At 37.4% G+C, this 21452-nt stretch overlaps 1 pseudogene; it reads right to left on the bottom strand.

Moving 5' to 3' along the window:
- The window catches only part of LOC127434539 (coiled-coil domain-containing protein 178-like), a 46345-nt pseudogene that overhangs the window by 5837 nt on the left and 19056 nt on the right, over positions 1-21452 (bottom strand).

Raw genomic sequence — 21452 nt, 5'->3', positions numbered from 1 at the left:
GAAAACTATTGAGACACAACACAACCACAGTGAGCCGTTCCAAAAGCATCCGTCTGACGCACAAGTACATAAACCAACAATTTTAAATAGAGCAGAGGGAAGACGGCCAATAATACGGTCATGTTCAATTATATGGAAATAAAAACAATTTCACTTTTAAAGCCACTTTTTGTTTTGTCTAAATGCTTTACTTATTTGTTTCTACAATATGATGTACAGTATTTGAATTATCTGAATTACGATATTTATTAGGTCTATATATCATATTTATAATTATTTTAAAGGGATAGTTCACCCAAAAATGAAAATTCTCTCATCATTTACTCACCCTCATGCCATCCCAGATGTGTATGACTTTCCTTCTTCTGCAGAACACAAATAAAGATTTTTAGAAGAATATTTCAGCTCTGTTGGTCCTCACAATGCAAGTGAATGGTGACCAGAACTCTGAAGGTCCAAATTTCACATAAAGGCAGCATAAAAGTAATCCACAAGACTCTAGTAGTTTAATCCATGTCTTCTGAAGCGATCCAATCGGTTTTGGGTGAGAACAGACCAAAATGTAATTCCTTTTTCATTATAAATCTTGACAGTCTCCTTGGCAATCATGATTTCAAGCTCAATTACACTTGTAATAAGAGACGGCAAGATGTACAGTGAAAATAGAGGTACGTTTTGGTCTGTTGTCACCCAAAACCAACTGGATCGCTTCAGAAGACATTGCTTTAACCAATGAAGTCGTATGGATTACTTTTTTGGACCTTCAGAGTTCTGGCCACCATTCACTTGCATTGTAAGGGCCAACAGAGCTGAAATATTCTTCTAAAAATCTTAATTTGTGTTCTGCAGAAGAAAGAAAGTCATAAACATCTGGGATGGTGTGAGGGTGAGTAAATGTTAAGAGAATTTTCATTTTTGGGTGAACTATCCCTTTAAAATACCTTTTTTGGGGGGCATTCTCAGTAAATAATGGTATGTAATTCATTCGATTAATTAATCTGCACATTATGTAATTAATTTGATTAAAAATTTCAATCAATTGACAGCCCTCGTACTAACTGATAGCAACTGTATCTCAAGTGTCAAGTGACCAATGGTGCGCCAATTTGAATATGCAGAATGGAGAATGAGGTTTCAGAGCCGCAGCAAAGGGGGAAGATTTTCAGTGAATAATGACTTAACTTTCAGTCTGTTCCTCACACAAAGCTATCGTATGGCTTCAGAAGAATTGAAATATAGCAAAAAAGTCAAATAGACTACCTTTGAGGTGTTTTTCGTCCTTTTTGGAGGTTGAAAGCCATAGTCACTATGAATTGATATTTGTGTTCCACAGAAAACAAAACAGCATATAGGTTTGGACTTAAATGAAGGCGAGTAAATTATGATAGAATTTTTATTTTTGGTTGAACCATTCCTTTAATCAACATCATTATTATTAATAGTTCATTTATTTTGCTACAATGTCCCATCTTATCAGTGAAAGTGACCATTGTCCTTACTTATTAATAGTTTCATAATAACATATCTGTATATCACAATTAACCATCTTAACATAATCAAGCCTTAACCTGAATGCCTTTGGGACACATCGTTGTATATGATACAATACTTACAAACAGTTGTGTGAGTGTGTGGGTTTGTGGGGGTGCTAAAGAGCCCATACCTGGAGGGCTTTCATTTTCTGGTTGTTCTGGTTGGAGAGGGCCTGGAAGTGGGCCAACTCTGCCTGGCTGTAGACGCTGCGGTGTTTGAAGTATTTTAGAATGGCTTTGTGCATCCTCTTCTGCAACAAAGAAAGCTGGGGAGGAAAGAAAAGAGGGGGGAGAGAGAGAGAGAGAGAGAGAGAGAGAGAGAGAGAGAGAAAGAGGGGGATCGGTAAGGCAGGAGAGGAAATTAATGGCAGTGTTCAAGAAGAATGATGGAGGGGAATAGAGAAAGCAGTCAATAGCCCATTCTGCAGTACACGGAGCTGACAGGAATTTCACAGTCTCTTGCTCTCCCTGCCCACTCATGTGCACTGGGCGGAAACCAGTCACATCTGGCTGCCAGGATGGGGGGTTAATTTTCTCTAAATGCTTCAGCGGTTTTGTTCTAGCTCAGGCAAACTCAGTGACTGCAAAGCTGATGAGTAAAATATTTCGACTTCACTCACTTTAACTTTGTTCCAATCCCCTCAAGACATATTTTACACATACACAAAGAGTCATGAACCCCCCGCCGCATCGAGAAATTATTCCGAGTGCACTGGAAAAAAGGAAAAATGGAGAGAGAATGTGTGTTTGTGTATGACAGAGAGAGATTAGAGGAGAAAGGAGAGAGAAAGAAAGAAAGCATGCTGTTCTCTTTATTATATGAGCAGTTATTCTGAAAAAATAAAAGGGGGGGCGGGGGGGCTTGTTGATGTCGCTGCTTGTTGCGCCCCATCTCTCATCTCTTCCTTTAAGCTTATCATTGCTTGGCAATTTGTTTTTCGAAGCATGAAAAAACTAAAGCGAATTAGCTCAGCCTTTAACTGAGTGAGTACAAAAAAGGTCCTTTATGAAGCTGTCAAAACCTTCCGTATTAATGCTACAAATAAAAAGATAGTTAAAAATATACAGAAATGACCTACGGACAAAAAAACAACTTACATTCACTGAGCTTGTATGCTGGACTTTGTTGGTCACCAAGCTTGGTTAGCTGGTTTAAAAGAGGTTTTAAGCACTTTAGGCCAGCTAGACCAGATTAAACCAGCTTTGGCTACAGTAAAACAGAGCTACATGATACTTGTAAAATGCCAGGATGATAACTTCAGGAAACTGCGAAAATGATCACAGGAGATATGTTTTTTTTTCTTTATATCGTAAAGAAAATCTTTATGTTTATATCTGAGCTGTGTGATGAGCATCCAGATTGTTTAAAATGCACTCATATGTCTTTCTGGTAGGACTTAGGTGGTACTATTACAAATCTGGCACCAACCATTTTGTTTACAAGGATTAAACTCATTTGGGGAAGTTTAAGCAGAGCTGTTTCAGCATTTAGGCCCAAGGTTTGTACATGTTACTACAGCAAGGGGGCGTTCTAGTTCTCTCTTTCAGATTAAACTGGCAAAGTCAAATGCTAAATGCCTATGTTTGTCATTATATACGTTAATCGGGTCAGTGACGTGACATAATTTTTATTTATTTTTTGTCCGGATCTATTAAGTTATTCAAAAATACTTTAAAAATGCAATTCACACAAAACAATTACATGAGTACACCTCTATTATGATGAATATGTTTTCAGTTACTGAGTTGAAAGTCATTTATTTTTTATGGGGCTTAAAGTAAAAAATGTCAAGTGATGTTACCATCCAGAGAAAAATCAAAGACTCGTTAATTCCTGAAAAAAGAAATATTGGCATGAGTAGTGCAGAATAATCTTTTATTATAATTTCTTTTAAAAATAAGCAGTGAAACCATTTTGTTTTAAAATATTATTAATATTTGAAAAACTTTTGTCCACCAAATCAAAGTCAGGTGGTGTAACCAACATGTAGTTTGCCATTTAGTTGAAAAATGTAAAAAAATAAAACAATAAAAATAAAACAAATATAAAATAGAGAGAACCCTTTTAGAAACTCATGAATGTGTATGAAGTAAAAAAACATAATAATAAAATAAAATAAAATAAAAATAAAACAATCAGATATTTTGACATTTTTATGAAACGGTGCATTTTGTTCAGGTGATATGGATAAAACATTTTGATATTCTTGACTCCATAAATGTGTGAAAAATATGTTTTTACTTAAAAAAAATATATATTTAAAAACTTTTTTTAAATTAATGATAAAGTTATGTATGCTCTCATGTATTTAAGGTGCAAGGAAAGTATTTTAATACCTTTTAGTTGATGGTAACACCACATGACATTTTTAAAATCATTAAATGTAATTTTTTTGTAGAAAATGTTTTTCAAAAATGTATAAAACGAATAAACACTATTCTTTGAACTTGACATATGTTTTAACCCTTGTGTTCCCATTCAAAAATACCCACTAAGATTGTTTATAAATCTCTCATATTGCATATATTATCACAAGATATTGCATTTGATTTTTTAGTAATTATGATTTTTGTACTCCTTTTTTTGAACATATTTAAATATATATATATATATATATATATATATATATATATATATATATATATATATATTTATGTATAGAAGGATTAATTGAACTGAGCTTATACTGGGCCAGTGTAGGGCACTTCTTGCGGAAACACAAAAGATAATAATTACGTAATAAATTAATAACCACTTGCTTGATCTGAACAAAAAAGGTGTCATTTTAAAGCCTAGAATGGACTTTACAATGCATATAGCTGATCCTACCAATTCTTTATTTTAATTTGCTGATAAATTAGAACTGTTTCGTTCTCATCATTTGCAAAATTGTTACCACAACAATGATAGTCAGAGTTGGTAAAACCATAAAAAAAGTTAAGATAACCATGTGTTATATATCGTTGGAAAGGTCTCAAATAGTAGAATGCAATGAGCAAATTTGTTTCACTCAGAGACTGAACTGCAGTGTGTCTTAGTGTATGAAATACCCACTGACATAAATATAATACACAGAGGTCTCTTTTTTGTCAAATTTTTCCTTGTTACTTATTGAAAATACATATAACATAGACGATGACGTATCGTAACTTCCAGCAAACTATCCCGGTTCAAACGAGCCCAAACGCAACATGATATGATATAGATCTTGAAATATTCCTCAAAGAGTGTACATGCAAAGATGACGCACAAGAGGGCGCTCAACACACAGATGTGTGTGTATTTGTATGTGTGTGTGTGTGTGTGTGTGTGTGTGTGTGTGTGTGTGTGTGTGTTTGTGTGTGTGTGCACATGTCCGAGGACTTTGTGTGTGCAAACACACATCCACATATGTGCTCATCTAAAGGATTATGGTGCTCCTGAACACTTAATATTTCTGTATTTTGTACTCTTAATCCATTTGTTTTCAAAGGCTGGTCATTTTTGACCAGGAACACAACAATAAAAAACCAATAAAATGTTAATAAAATTGTCAATGTACAGATTTTGCTCTTATGGAAAGAAATTGGTACTTTTATTCACCAAAGTGGCATTCAACTGATCACAATGTACAGGTGCATCTCAATAAATTAGAATGTCGTGGAAAAGTTCATTTATTTCAGTAATTCAACTCAAATTGTGAAACTCGTGTATTAAATAAATTCAATGCACACAGACTGAAGTAGTTTAAGTCTTTGGTTCTTTTAATTGTGATGATTTTGGCTCACATTTAACAAAAACCCACCAATTCACTATCTCAAAAAATTAGAATATGGTGACATGCCAATCAGCTAATCAACTCAAAACACCTGCAAAGGTTTCCTGAGCCTTCAAAATGGTCTCTCAGTTTGGTTCACTAGGCTACACAATCATGGGGAAGACTGCTGATCTGACAGTTGTCCAGAAGACAATCATTGACACCCTTCACAAGGAGGGTAAGCCACAAACATTCATTGCCAAAGAAGCTGGCTGTTCACAGAGTGCTGTATCCAAGCATGTTAACAGAAAGTTGAGTGGAAGGAAAAAGTGTGGAAGAAAAAGATGCACAACCAACCGAGAGAACCGCAGCTTTATGATTGTCAAGCAAAATCGATTCAAGAATTTGGGTGAACTTCACAAGGAATGGACTGAGGCTGGGGTCAAGGCATCAAGAGCCACCACACACAGACATGTCAAGGAATTTGGCTACAGTCAACGTCAGAGGCGTCTTACCTGGGCTAAGGAGAAGAAGAACTGGACTGTTGCCCAGTGTTCCAAAGTCCTCTTTTCAGATGAGAGCAAGTTTTGTATTTCATTTGGAAACCAAGGTCCTAGAGTCTGGAGGAAGGGTGGGGAAGCTCATAGCCCAAGTTGCTTGAAGTCCAGTGTTACGTTTCCACAGTCTGTGATGATTTGGGGTGCAATGTCATCTGCTGGTGTTGGTCCATTGTGTTTTTTGAAAACCAAAGTCACTGCACCCGTTTACCAAGAAATTTTGGAGCACTTCAGGCTTCCTTCTGCTGACCAGCTTTTTAAAGATGCTGATTTCATTTTCCAGCAGGATTTGGCACCTGCCCACACTGCCAAAAGCACCAAAAGTTGGTTAAATGACCATGGTGTTGGTGTGCTTGACTGGCCAGCAAACTCACCAGACCTGAACCCCATAGAGAATCTATGGGGTATTGTCAAGAGGAAAATGAGAAACAAGAGACCAAAAAATGCAGATGAGCTGTAGGCCACTGTCAAAGAAACCTGGGCTTCCATACCACCTCAGCAGTGCCACAAACTGATCACCTCCATGCCACGCCAAATTGAGGCAGTAATTAAAGCAAAAGGAGCCCCTACAAGTATTGAGTACATATACAGTAAATGAACATACTTTCCAGAAGGCCAACAATTCACTAAAAATGTTTTTTTTATTGGTCTTATGATGTATTCTAATTTGTTGAGATAGTGAATTGGTGGGTTTTTGTTAAATGTGAGCCAAAATCATCACAATTAAAAGAACCAAAGACTTAAACTACTTCAGTCTGTGTGCATTGAATTTATTTAATACACAAGTTTCACAATTTGAGTTGAATTACTGAAATAAATGAACTTTTCCACGACATTCTAATTTATTGAGATGCACCTGTATAGTCAGGACACTAATAACGTGAAAAATTACTATTACAATTTGAAAAAAAAATTCAGAACTTCTTAAACTACATCAACGAGTTTGTAACAGTTCAAGGAGGAGGTGGGAACTGGCTGAACAATCAACATAGTTTTAATGCAAAACTCAACATAAAACAAACATAAACCATAACACAAACAGACGCGCACAACGCGGCCGCGTGCGTCTTTCTCTCTCGAACTGGCGTCTCCGGCTGCCCTTTATCTCGCTTTCCCATTGATCAGCTGATTCAGCGCAGGTCATGCTCCATCACAGCCCGGCCACGCCCTCCTCCTCATCACACTCCTCCCCCGCCCGATTCAGGCAGGGGTGCCACTGGTCTGACTAAGTCCCCATCTCTGGCTGCCCTTCCGGCTGTTCTGTCAGCCGGTGGTCCACCCCACTTCCAATGAACCTGGCGGGGAGAGACGAGGGGAGGTGTGGGGAGAGGGAAAGGGCGAGCGGAGACACAGAGAGAGAGAGAGGAGAGAGAGAGAGAAGAACTTGTTCACTGGCTCCCGGTCGCGCTGTCGCCTGGTCCTCAACTGCTCCTCCGCCCTCTGGCAGATGCCAGCTCGCACCTCCCCTGGCGGATGGCAGCGAGTCTTCCAGCCCCTGGCAGACAAAACCGCTCCTCCCCTTCTCGACAGATGGCCACGGTTCCTAAGGCTCTCGGCGGCCGGCAGCGACCTCTCCTTCCCTAGGCAGATGGCCGTGGCTGCTCCCCTGGCGGATGGCAGCGGCAAGGACTCCGTGACAGCGCATCCCTCCTCCTTCCTGGGTTTCGGCACCACTGTAACCGTATAAGGATGGGCAAGGAGGAGGCGGGAAATGGCTGAACAGTAAACATAAAGTTTAATGGTAAGCTTAAAACCAGCATAAACAAAGTGCAGCGCGGTCGTGTGCGTCTCTCTCTCGAACCGGCGTCTCCGGCTGCCCCTTTATCTCGCTCTCTCGCTGATCAGCTGATTCAGCGCTGGCCGTGCTCCATCATGGCCTGCCCACGCCCTCCTCCTCGTCACAGAGTTCTCATCAAAAAATCCTCCACGTGCAGCAATGACAGCTTTGCAGATCCTTGGCATTCTAGCAGTCAGTTTGTCCAGATACTCAGGTGACATTTCACCCCACACTTCCTGTAGCACTTGCCATAGATGTGACTGTCTTGTTGGGCACTTCTCACGCACCTTCTCAAGTCATCCGGGTCAAAATTTACCGGAACACAACGTAAGGTTTAAGCTAGATTTATATGCAAATTTCTCATTTTTATTATCTCAGACAACCTTATTTGTCAATGACCCAAACTATATTAAAAAAATATAAGTATTTGATGTTGATGCCATGGTTGCAGTGTCCATTATAGTGGTTTGGTTTGTTGCATGACAACAGACATCTAAAGTAATTTAAACTATAATCGACTGACACAAATTCACAAGAAATAAGTTTGAATTTGTCAGCATACTGTTATTGCAGGAGACCACATAAATCCTGCTTTGGTAGAAGCTTAAAATCTCTCTTTGTCCAAATATCAGTGAATAAGTACGATGAGGCTAATACAGACACCTGTCACTGCCAGTACACATTTGCAGGGGTGTAAAGTAATTGAGTAAAAATACTTAATTATTATATTAAAGTATTATTTTTTGGGATGTATACTTTACTTGAGTGCAATTTAAATGGAATACTTGTACTTTTACTTAATTACATTTCCAAAGAAAAAATAGTACTTTTTACTCCTTACAGTTTTATTTAGTACTCACTACATTTTTGCAGATAATTTTCTTTTGTCTTACTGGACTGAAGCTGCCTTTTGACTGCATCCAAAAAACAACAGATGACAAATTGAGTGTCGCACGGCAGCTGTGTGGAGTTCTGACCATCTGCAGAGGCAGAATTTCGGATCTGATTTGAGCTTCGGATACGTTGAAATATTTGTGTGTCTAGACCGCATGTAACCGCCTGACTGAATGTGACGTATTTATTCAAAACTATGAGCACGAAATGAGAAACACTGACGGTTTTTGTCCTAAACTTTATTCTAAACACCTGCTACTTCTACAGATTGGACAGTTATGAAGTAAAAAATAATCAATCATGTTGCAAATATATATATATAAATATACTGTATAAACAAAAGGCTTTTGTAATTAAATGTCTACATGTAATAATTTTTTACACTTGCCATTTTTAAATCATATCTATGAATTTCTATTCCCTACTCCCTATTTTCTGAATTATTATTGTTGTTGTTAGGCAGCTGTTAATTATAATAATAATAGTTATATAAAACCAAAAATGATAATGATTATAACAATGATAGTAAAAATTATGATATCTGAGTAAATATTAATTAAATGTTTTTTTGTTTTTTTTTCTCCCAATTTGGAATGCCCAATTTCCAATGTGCTTTTTAAGTCCTCGTGGTGGCGTAGTGATTCACCTCAGTCTGGGTGGCGGAGGATGAATCCCAGATGCCTCTGAGACCGTTAACCCGTGCATCTTATCATGTGGCTTGTTGAGCATGTTGTTCACACCATCCACCGTGGCAATCACGCTCAACTCACCACGCGCCCCACTGAGAACGAACCACATTATAGCGACCATGAGGAGGTTACCCCATGTGACTCTACCCTCCCTAGCAACCGGGCCAATTTGGTTGCTTAGGAGACCTGGCTGGAGTCACTCAGCACGCTGTGGGATTCGAACTAGTGAACTTCAGGGGTGGTAGCCAGTGTCTTTTACCACTGAGCTACCCAGGCCCCCAATTGTGAATTTTCTTGAATTATCCATCTGCTCAACAGCAAGGTTTGGTAGCAAACCTCAAAAAAACAATTCACAAAACCAACAACATTACTAACTTTCTTCAAAGCTTATATTGAATTTATTCTATCTTTCTCTATGTCTCAAGGGGCTTCGTGCTCTTACATCGCAATTCATGAGTGCCTTCTCCCATGCTCCCTGTGGCAACTTTTTTGCAAAATAAAATTATGTGGTTTATTACACGTCTCAGGGCAGTTTCGAAGTAAAATGTCCACTGTGTGGCAATAAAAGTGAGTGAAATGTTCTCCCGAGAAGATGAGGTTTTTAAGGTTAATTCTCTATCGAGATTTAAATCAAGAAAACCTATCTTCCTACCCTAAACCTTAAACCTAAACCTAACTGATAGTGTCATAAAAAGCAAATGTTAGATGAAAAACACAATTTCTGAAACAACCATGTAATTTTGTGGTGCTTCTATGACACTCTGGGCTCACGTGTCGACTCGTGTGCTCTTCAGGACTCGTATTCTGACGCATATGCTACACTCTATCAGTCGAGCTACCGCGCAATTTGATCACTCATAAACAAGCTTGTAAATGTTGTTGGTTATTCAATGCAAACATTAAAATAAGTCATGCGCTATAGTAAAAGTGTTTTATTTGTCATAAGATTGCATTATGTGAGGAACAGAGCGAAAAATATATGTTTATGAACTGATAATCTGTTTTACTCTTGATTTAAGTGAATGGGGATAAAAGGCATTGTTGTTTTTGCGCCTCTAATGTTCATTCCATCAGGAAATTGCCATGTTACATACAACAGGCCACATAAAAATAATTTTGCAAAAATGTATTTATTGTAACATGATTCTTTGACTAGATTGCGAATGCCACTGGGAGAGAAATATGAGTTATCGGAGACAGTAAAAAGGCGACTTAACAAACCAATAAAATTTAACAACATCCTCTCTCACACAATCTCCTCTCTTGATTTCATTCTAGCTAGGAAAAAAAGTTACTTTTTACTTTTTAATACTTATGTACAATTTAATGTGAATACTTTTTTACTTTCACTCAAGTATGTTTTTGGCTAAATACTTGGACTTTTACTTGAGTAAAATTTTCACTTAGTATCCATACTTTAACTTAAGTATAAATTCGGAGTACTTTTTACACCCCTGCACAGTTGCAAATAACCAAACCTGTAGAATGTGAAAATTATTGATTTACTGTTCAATCCAGTAAATAACTAATAGAAATAACTGCCTTCATTTCAATTACTTTACAACGTTATCATTTGCTCAGTAAAAAAAAATACACATTGTTAATTCACACCACTCTTAATAGACCATTATGACCCTTAACATACTCTCCATAGAATAAAAAATCCTTATTTAAAGTTAAGGTGTCATAAGAATCCATATTTAATTGAGTGCAACATGGCCTTCACCTCCTTACAGATCCCTATAGAACTTTAAGAACAACTTGTCATAAAACGCTATGAAATATAAGACAATATTCACTGTGAAGTAGAGAAAGCACTACCTCCAGTCTGAAAATAAACAACAAACTGTAAAAGAGCTGAATACTGAGTAAAAGAAAATCAGGCTTTGATCACGAGCGTGGAGAATCCCGTCCACAGGATTTGCCTTTTGCATGCATTTCTCACTTGATAACATTCATGTACTTAGATGATGAGGAGTTGTTCGAGTATTAGTCTTTAGGGGAACAAACAATGTGTCTTGCTCCTCAGGAGAGTTTTACCATCAGCAGTAGAATAATAAATCATATTAAAATGACTTGCGGCTAAAAATAATGTTATATAACTAAAGTGACAGATTATGTGTAGATCAGAAGCTAAACTATAATAATCTCTAGCAGAAACAATGCTAACATAACAATAACAATCTGCAGACTAATGTCATGTATGAAAGACACAAAGCTTTAAAGCTGAAGTGTGCAATTTTTCTATGTTAAAATACTTTTTTTCTCTCCCACCTTAACCAAACCAAAATTATGGTAAAAATAAATAAATAAATAAATACATGGTTACTATAGTTTTTCTATTAAAATGCATGGTAAATATTGTGGTAACTATGGTTTTAATACAAATACCCCAGTTCAACTAACATTACTGAAGTAAAACCAAGATTAATTTTTGTTAGGGACAAATTAAAGGAATAGTTCTCCCAAAAATAAAAATTCACCCTCATGCCATTTCAGATGTGTATGACTTTCTTTCTTCTGCAGCACACAAATTAAGGTTTTTAGAAGTATATTTTAGCCCTGTAGGTCCATACAATACAAGTGAATGGGTGCCAAAATGTTTACGCTCCTAAGATCACATAAAGGCAGCATAAAAGTAATCCATATTGAATCCATACATTCAGAAGTGATATTATAGGTGTGGGTGAGAAACAGTTCAAAATTTAAGTCCATTTTTGCTCGAAATTCTTGTCCTTGCCTTGTAGGGGGCGAATGCATGAAGAATGTGAATCACCAAAACCACAAGGAGAAGAATGTGAAAGTGAAAGTTAAAGTGGAGACTGACAGAGCGGGGAGGAGAATTTATAGTAAAAATTATACTGATCGTAATATATTGATCTGTTTCTCACCCACACCTATCAAATCACTTCTGGAGACATGGATTTAACCACTGGAGTCATATGGATTATTTTTATGCTGGTTTATGTGATTTTTGGAGCGTAAACATTTTGGCACCCATTCACTTGCATTGTATGGACCAAAAGAGCTGATAAATTCTTCTAAAAATCTTAATTTGAGTTCAGCAAACTATTGAGAAGGAACGCAAACTATTGCGAGGGAATGCAAAACTTATTGCGAAGAAACACAAACTATTAAAAGGTAATGCATAGCTTTTAAAGAGAGAATGTAAAACTATTGCGAGGGGACGCAAAGCTTTTTGAGAAGGAATGTTTGGGAAACCCATTCGAAAACATTCATTATCATTATTTTTGCAATTCCGTTTGGTGATACTCATGGCGCAAAAATGACACACTTAAGCTTGAACCCCTTCTGGTAAACCCTGGCACCTGAAAACATATTTGCATGGTTAGCATTTTTTTTTAAATATGTCATATATGCCATCCTCACCAAAACATACTGTACATAAATTCTGTTTGCCACTGAATAATGTACAGCACTGTATAGGTAAACAGTGCACTACCACAGAGTTGCTTTGATGAATTCCAGCAAAACCACCCATCCTTTAGTGATGGACGTACGTGTCATATTAGCATTTTCCTGAACATTCCAGAGATATACGCTGGATCTTGCGAGTGTTTGGATCTGCTATGCTCCTGTTTCCCCTCCCTGCCACACATGCACGCCAGAGCAACGCTGTCATGAAGCTTATCTCATCGTGATTAGATTACTGCAGTGGCCTCCTCGCTTACTGCCCAACTAAAACCAACCACCTATGACAGGCCGCGCGAGTCGAGCATGCTCGGGTACGCCGTTCCACTGCAAACCTCTCTCTCTCATCACTATTTTGCATGCCTGCTGTCTATCTTTGATCACAAAGATAGACATGGCTGTATCATGCACACATGCAGAAAATAGCATTGATGTATATGGGTGTTTCTGCATACGGGTGTTGTTTCATCATGTTTATTTACAGTCATTTGTCTACTAACAATGACGAAAAAGTGTATTTGCTTGCATCACAGGAAAATTCTGCCACTGTTGTAATTTTTCCGAAAAAAGATTAACATTTTCACCACAATGTCATTTCCACAACATCTCAGATTTTGTATTATTGAATAGCATTCTGTGGTGGAGATGTTTTTTTTATAAAAAGGACCAACTTCTTTGTCTTGTTAAGGCTAATTTCATAGCTAGCATTTTATGTATCCTAAATGGAGACAATAAAATCTTATTTTCACAATTTTTGCACAATTCGTCAAAATTACATTCTGAAATGACAGAAAAAATGCTCAAAATAAAGAGATATTTACCTTTTTTTCTTTACAAATCACATTTCATATCTCATACTGCTTTTCACTGACATTTTGTCTCCTTGGTAACCAAAGTGCACTAGCATTATTGATAAACATATTTAATTGTCTACTAACAGTGTCCAGTGTCCATGCATCACAGGGGAAATATGTGATGAAATGACGGTGCTGGAAATGGCATTTTTAATGTTTTTGAAATAAAATGGCAGATTGTTTTGCTAAGGCTGATTTTAAAGATAACAATTAATGCATCCTAAATACAGATAATGAAAAAATATTTTCACACTTTTTGCATAATTTGGCAAAATTACAGCTTGATTGGAAATGACGGCCATTAAAAATATTCTGCTCACAAGTTACATTTACGTTGATTTTTCTTTTGTTTCTTCCAACATCACTTGTCTCATATTTCATCTCAAGCATACTCTTCATTGACACTTTTGTCCACTTGGTTAACAAGTCCACTAACTTTAGAAAAAACTTAATGCCACAACTGCGGGACAGTCACAGTTTGTGTAAAAATTCATATGAATTATTTTCATACAATAAATATTAAAATAGTTTATGATTATTTCACTCTTTTTTCTAGGACAAGGGTAAAACAATAAGGCATTTGAAAAGTAGCAAAAATAAATGAAGGCAAAAAAGTTTCCAAGTTTTTCAGTTCACCTTTATGTTACTAAAAGTAAAGAGCTGTTTTAATAAAAGTTAGTTTTAATAACATTAAACCCCTGAGACATGAGAGTGACCATAAATGAAGAAACACCCATATACACACATACAGAAAAGCCACACACTATTTGAGATGATGTGTAAATGTGTATGAGAGAGTGATTTGTTGTGTTTGTCACAATGAGAGTTACCTGCTTGTGATCTTGGAAGTAGACTTCTGCTCTGTTTCTTTTGTCAAAAACACAAATGGCCTCTTGTCTGGCAATCATTAGCTCTTCTTGCAGCTCTCTGTACTCTTGTGCTAACTTCAGATTCTTGTTTAGCGCTTTCTGTAGATGAATCTGGAACAGATTGGCAGAGAATATTTCCATTAGCCTTATTTTTTGAGGTTTGATGTTATTGACGTAGTCGCCATATTGAATTTCAGCCCTGTTTATGTACTTTATTACTTATTTGAGAGTGAATAACGACTTATATGATGGTCTGTTCATCATACAAAGTTTTCATATGTCTTCAGAAGACATGGTATATGACACACAGGTCACACAATAGACACTTTTATGAAACTTTTGGGTGCTTTATTAAGCGTTAAAGCGAGTTACCATGTACTGTCATTGTGATGAATTCAGCCAATGGGGCATTTATTAAATTATTTTCTTTTGTGTTGCATAGAAGAAAGAAAGTCAAATGGGTTTGGAACGATTAGGGTGTGGGTGACATGAATAATCACTTTTGGATAAAGTATACCTTTAACCTCTACACAGACGCCATGAAACAAAACCTCTTGGCTCCGAATGCAGTAACTCTAGTAACTGTACAAGTATGTAAACAAATTACAATAAATAACTGTCTGATTTGCATGCCTCCCCTCATCTCGACAACCATCGGAGACACATGAAGAGAGAAAGAGAGAGGGCTATGAAAAGTAGAGACACAGAGAGAGAAGAGAATCTTTGCTCTACCTGGGAATAAGGAATAATGAAGTGTGTCTGGATAGTAAAACGAGCCAGTGCTAAACTGATGAGTTTAACCCAGCACTGAGAGTGGCAGTAAACATGACAAATGCAGACTATTGATTTAAAGCTTAATTACTGCATGCGGTGCTGACAAAACCCGTCTGATGCACCTCTGAAGTGTAAATGGGACAAATTACACTTCATTGGCCATAAGAAACTGATGGTGTCTGCACTTTGCGTCCTACTGCTTTTCTACTCACTAAACATCTGACTTCATCAAGTAAACAAGCTACATGAGAATATGATGAGGGGATAAATAAATCTGGATTGAGCTCATGAGGAAGATCACAGTGGAGAGTGTCCATAAGTGCAGGTTAGTTTAAACATGTTTCGGCTGGTTGTGTACAGAATTGCGGAACTGTTTAAAACGGTTACCACTGTCACAAGGTTATACTCCGTGCTTTGTTAAAGTCAACATGAAATCAAAATGGAGCCTGTTTACTTTCTTAACACATGTTGATGGTCTTATTGTGAGCGATTCTTTGGTGCATATGATTCCAAAGAATGTTTGTCTTTGTAATCTTTCATCAAAATGCAATAACTTGCTCCGCTGAAATGATTCCAATCATCTGCGAAATAGAAAAAGCTTTTACCTGACGTATAAAATAAAGTCCCACCTTTTTTTATTGTTGAATGTCCTATTTCATGTTTAACTCAATGTGTCCCTATTGTCGAACTGGCAGAGCATGCACTGAAAACCCTAATAAGATGACTTTACTCAAAATATAGAATGAACTTAACAATTTAAGTTAAGGTAACTAGATGCAAGTAGACTTTAAATGTTGTTTTTCTACCTAATAATTTTAGTTGAATTTACTCAAATTTAGATCATACAACACTCAAATCAAATAATAAGATTCAATCTCAATCTCCAAAAATAAGATCAGAATTTATTCTAGGTCAATCATTAATAAACTACACACAAGATGACATAGATCACTCTAATAGTGTCATCATACGAAACAACTATTCGCAACAAAACAACACAAATAATATTACAAAAGAGCTAAAAAAAAAAAAAATCTATGAATTCTTAATAACAACTACTGAAATGCCCCCATAAATTCCCTTTGACCAAGGAAACAGAATTAAATAATTCAAGAGCAAGGAATTATGGGTACTCCCCTCAGCCTCAATTTTGTATCAATTGTTTGAGTTATTTACACTTAACATGAATGAAAGTTACATTTATATAGCACTTTTCTGACACTACACTCAAAGTGCTTTACACAGTGAATAGGGGACTCTCCTCAACCACCACCAGTGTGCAGCAACCACCTGGATGATGTGACAGCAGCCATAGTGCACTAGTACACTCACCAGCTATTGGTGGAGAGTAGAGTTATAGAGCCAATTAGTGGATGAGGATTATTAGGAGGCCATGATTGAGAAGGGCCAACAGGGGTAATTTAGCCAGGACACCAGGGTTACAAGAAGCACTCAAGGATTTTTAATGACCACAGAGAGTCAGGACCTCAGTTTAACATCTCATCCAAAGGCATTAGGACCCACACACAGCACAGGTGAACACCCCCTGCTGGCCTCCCTAATACCTCCTACAGCAGCAACCTTACTTTTCTCCAGGAGGTCTCCCATCCAGGTTCTGGCCAGGCTCAAACCTGCTTAGCTTCAACAGGCAACCAGTCTTGAGCTACAGGGTGATATGGCTGCTGGCAACTTCTTGCATCTATAGATTTTTTAAATAAATAAGTTCAAGGAACATATATTTTTAAGTTATGTGCCCAAAACGTACTTGAAAAATTTCAAGTAACGTTTAATTAAGACAGCTTGGTTTTTCCAGTAATGACAACATTAGGGTTTACAGTGTGGTGCAAACAACAAGGTCATGGGTTCAATTCCTAGGAAATGTGCATACTGATTAAATGTTTACCTCGGATGTTTTGGATGAAAGTGTCTGCTAAATGCATAAATGTTAAGGTTCTATAAGCACTAAATACTCTTTCTGGGCACATTAAGCCATTGCGCTAATGTGGGCAATGAAAGTTAGAATTTGGCTTGCAACATTTCATGATTGGTTCATCCATCATTCCCTGTCCTCTCTCTACTTTGTCTCTGTCCAATAAATAATAAAAAAAAGTTTATTGTTTAAGTAAATAAAAAAAAGAGTAACCATTGGAAAAATCTATTACAGCAAGTAATGTGTGGTTCCTTATACATATTGTGACAGTTCTGAGGTGAAATGTCTACTTAATAGCGCTAAAAGCTAGTTAAATTTTCTCCCAAGTGAGTTACATTTACATGCTCTATCGAATTTTAAATCAACAAAACCTACCACCCTACCCTAAACCTTAAACCTAACCGATGGTGTCATTAAAAGCAAATGTGACATGACAAACACAATTACTAAAGCAACCACTTAATTTTTATGTTGCTTCAATGACACTTTTGGCTCACATCAACTCACATGCTCTTCAGGACTTGTACCTGGTCCTTTTCATTGCAAGAGCAACACTCTATCAGTTGAGCCACCGCACAATTTGATTGCATTCGAAAAAAGTCGTAAATGTAGTTGATTATGCAATGCAAAAATGAAAATGTATCACTATATACATGTCATGCACTAAAGTGAGTGTTTAGACGTCACTGGATAGCATTGTGTGAGGAATGGGTCGCAAAGTGTTTATAAACTGATTATCTGCCATTTTATTTGTGATTTGAGTGAAAGGGAATAAAAGTCATTGTTGTTATAGCGCTTCCAGTGTTTATTTCACCAAAAAACATATAACGAGGCACGTAATAATCATTAAACAAAAATGTTGTTAAAGTTCTGTGATTCTCTGTGACAAGGTTGCCGAAAATACATGACACCCAAAAATAAGATCACTTGTTCCCATCCAGTATTGTGCGTCAACATCCATACTTCCTGTTTACATTTATCTGATGAATGTGACGTCCCAATGTTGCCCATCCCTAAATTGTGCCGTTAGGTCAATTAAAGGCATTTTAACGCTGTGTCTCTTTGTTGAGCACATTAAGTGGAAACATTTCTGTTGGGCGATGAATCTTTGTGCCGCGTTTATTGTTTCCTGTGAGAAGTCTAAAGAGACTCTCTGCTCTGTTGCCCTGCAGCAAGTTAATGGCAGACTGCCTCTATGAGCGAAGACTTTTAATTCGGCTCCCGTCTCGCACCAACAACTTGTTTGGAGTTTGCTGCTTCTGCGCGCATGGCGGATTAAGCCCCATTGCCTTTTCTTGTTTTGAACTAATGCATTCTTGATCACCGTTTAATGAAACTATATACCACATGGCGATTTCACATTAGATAAGCCATGTGAGACTTTCATCAGGAGCCGGGGCTCTGACTGAGGCCATAATCCGAAACTCAACTCCCCCAATAAATAGCTTTTCCCTCTGAAAATGAAGTGATAATACGTGGGTTTCATGCAAAACTTAACATATTATCTCTAAAACAAAATTATAAGAGCTTTCGTCAAATTGTTAGAGGAAACGTTTGTAGAGGTGAATTAGGGTGCTTAATGCAGTCCACACACACACACACACACACACACACACACACACACACGCGCTAAAATAAAATGCATTACATTAGGATGAATACACAATTGTTTGCTTTACTAGTACACCCAGAGTTTGTCACAGTAGCTCAGCTGGTCTTCTGTTTGTTTCTAGGGCTAGTTCACCCCAAAATTAAAATTCTGTCATCATTTACTTGTGGAAGGGGACTGGGTCTGTCAAGCTCCAAAATGAAAAAAAGAAAAAAAGAAAAAAGAAAGAAAAAGGAACAGACTGAAATTTAAGTTATTACTTCTTGGGGGCCTGAGTAGCTCAGCGGTAAAATACAGGCTACCACCTCTGGAGTTCACTAGTTCACTAGCTCAAATCCCAGGGTATGCTGAGTGACTCCAGCCAAATCAAATCACTTTTATTGTCACACAACCATATACACAAGTGCAATAGTGTGTGAAATTCTTGGGTGCAGTTCCGAGCAACATAGTAGTCATGACAGTGATGAGACATATACCGATTTACACAACACAATTTAAAATCTAATATTTTAAATTGGTCTCCAGGTCTCCTAAGCAACCAAACTGGTTGCTAGGGAGGGTAGAGCCACATGGGGTAACCTCCTCGTGGTCACAATAATGTGGTTCGTTCTCGGTGGGGCGCGTGGTGAGTTGAGTGTGGTTGCCACGGTGGATGGCGTGAAGCCTCCGCACATGCTATGTCTCCATGGCAACACGCTCAACAAGCCACATGATAAGATGCACAGGTTGACGGTCTCAGATGCGGAGGCAATTGGGATTCATCCTCCACCACCCAAACTGAGGCAAATCACTATGTGACCACAAGGACTTAAAAAAGCACATTGGGACTTGGGCATTCCAAATTGGGAGAAAAAGGGGAAAAATCTAAAAAATAAAAATAAAAGTTATTATAACTCTTCCCTTCCACTATAGCTCTCAAATTAAATATGGTACAAGAACCAAAGAAATTTTATGTGAACACACCATTTTTGTAGTCCGTATGACTTTTGTAGTCCAGCAGAGGGGATGATTATCAGTGAATAGTGACTTAAATTTCAGTCTTCCTCACACACAGATATTGAATGTCTTCAGAAGACTTGGAATATAGCGCAAGAGTTGTGTGGACCACTTTAATGATGATTTTATGCAGATTTGTTTGTAATTTTGGAGCTCAATAGAACCAGTCCCGTCATGGTCATGAGAAAACACTGCTTTGATCTTCTAAATGTTTAATGAACATTCAGAATTTATAATTTGTATCATCGGGCAAACATAACATGATCCATCACGATGCAAAGGTAACATCTAATCTAAATATTTAAATATTTATAAAGGTAATTTCAGCTTGTATGTTGATTGGGGTAGATCAAATCCCTTAACCAATCAAATGTACTCTTGCATGTTTGACTTCAGATGATCAGTTTTCCCATTTGTAAAGAAAACATTTGTTCCCCTGTATTATAAATATATAAATAGGCAGTAGCAGTGCTGATGTAGGATCAGCCCATTACAGTACCATTGCTACATAAATGTAAATAATATACAGTAAATATGAATTAAAGGGTTCTTAACCTCTGTGTCCATCATGACAGTCTTGCGCTGTCTGAGTGAATCTGTGTGCATCGAGACTTCCTCTGTTTACAGGAAGTTATGTCTCTGTGCAGGTTACCCATCACTACTGTGGCTGTGCCATGTTTGAACGTCACAGCATCTGATATACTCCTAAAACAAAACAAATGAAAACATGCATGGGAGTGTAATATACAGAGACTGAGGGCTACATGACACACTTTTTACTCCAGTTAATATGTCTCAGGGTAGGTTTGTCTTTGAAAGTCAACTTCTGAATAGAAACATACCTTAAAGGAATGTTCCGGTACAAGTTAAGCTCAATCGACAGCATTTGTGGCACAATATTGATAACCACAAAAACTTTTTTTGAATCGTACATCCTTCTCTTTAAAAAAAGCAAAAATTGAGGTTACAGTGAGGCACTTACAATAGAAGTGAATGGGGCCAAATTTTACTCATGTTTTATTTGAGCTGTAAAGTTGTTTAAATCATCATTTTACAGCCGTTTTAGGGTTTGTTGACATTACATCATCATGGCAACAAAGTTGCAATATTGGCTATAACGTCACACAGAAAAGGTTAGTAAACAATTTTATCACACTAAAATCATGTTCACACACATATTGTTTATGTCTTGTGGCTACACTTTTGAAACAGTGAGTATTTTAACATTTACTGATTGGCCCCATTTAATTCCATTGTAAGTGCTTGTGACAAGGAGGAGGGCGGGGCTGGGCCGTGAGTCTGCACGGCCAGCCCCCAATCGGGCTAATCAGCCAAAGAGATGGATAAGGCTGAGCCAGATGCGGCAGTTTGAGAGAGAGAGAGCCACACGCAGCTGCCGTGTGTGTGTGTTTGTGTTTTGTGTCTTTTTGTTTCATTAAATATTACTTTGACTGTTCAGCCGGTTCCCGCCTCCTCCTTGCCCATTTGAACCATGTTACAGTGCTTCACTGTAATTTTTGCTTTTTGATTTTTAAAGGAAAGGAAGGACGAGTCAAAACAAATTTTTGTGTCAATCAACATTATGCCACAAATGCTATCGATTGAGCTTAACTTGTATTAAACACGCAATATTCCTTTAAAATCTTGGCTACAAAAAAGCTTTTGAATATTTTCACCGTTATTGTCCAGGAGAAAATATACAGTTCATTTAAGACACACTGACCTATAGCAGGGCGTGTTGTCACACTCGGTGGCATAAGTTATAGCAATGGAACCTGCCATTAAACAGCCTATTATAATGT

Source organism: Myxocyprinus asiaticus, chromosome 44, assembly GCF_019703515.2.
Source record: "Myxocyprinus asiaticus isolate MX2 ecotype Aquarium Trade chromosome 44, UBuf_Myxa_2, whole genome shotgun sequence".
Lineage (NCBI taxonomy): Eukaryota > Metazoa > Chordata > Actinopteri > Cypriniformes > Catostomidae > Myxocyprinus > Myxocyprinus asiaticus.
This window is presented reverse-complemented; position numbering and strand designations above follow the sequence as displayed.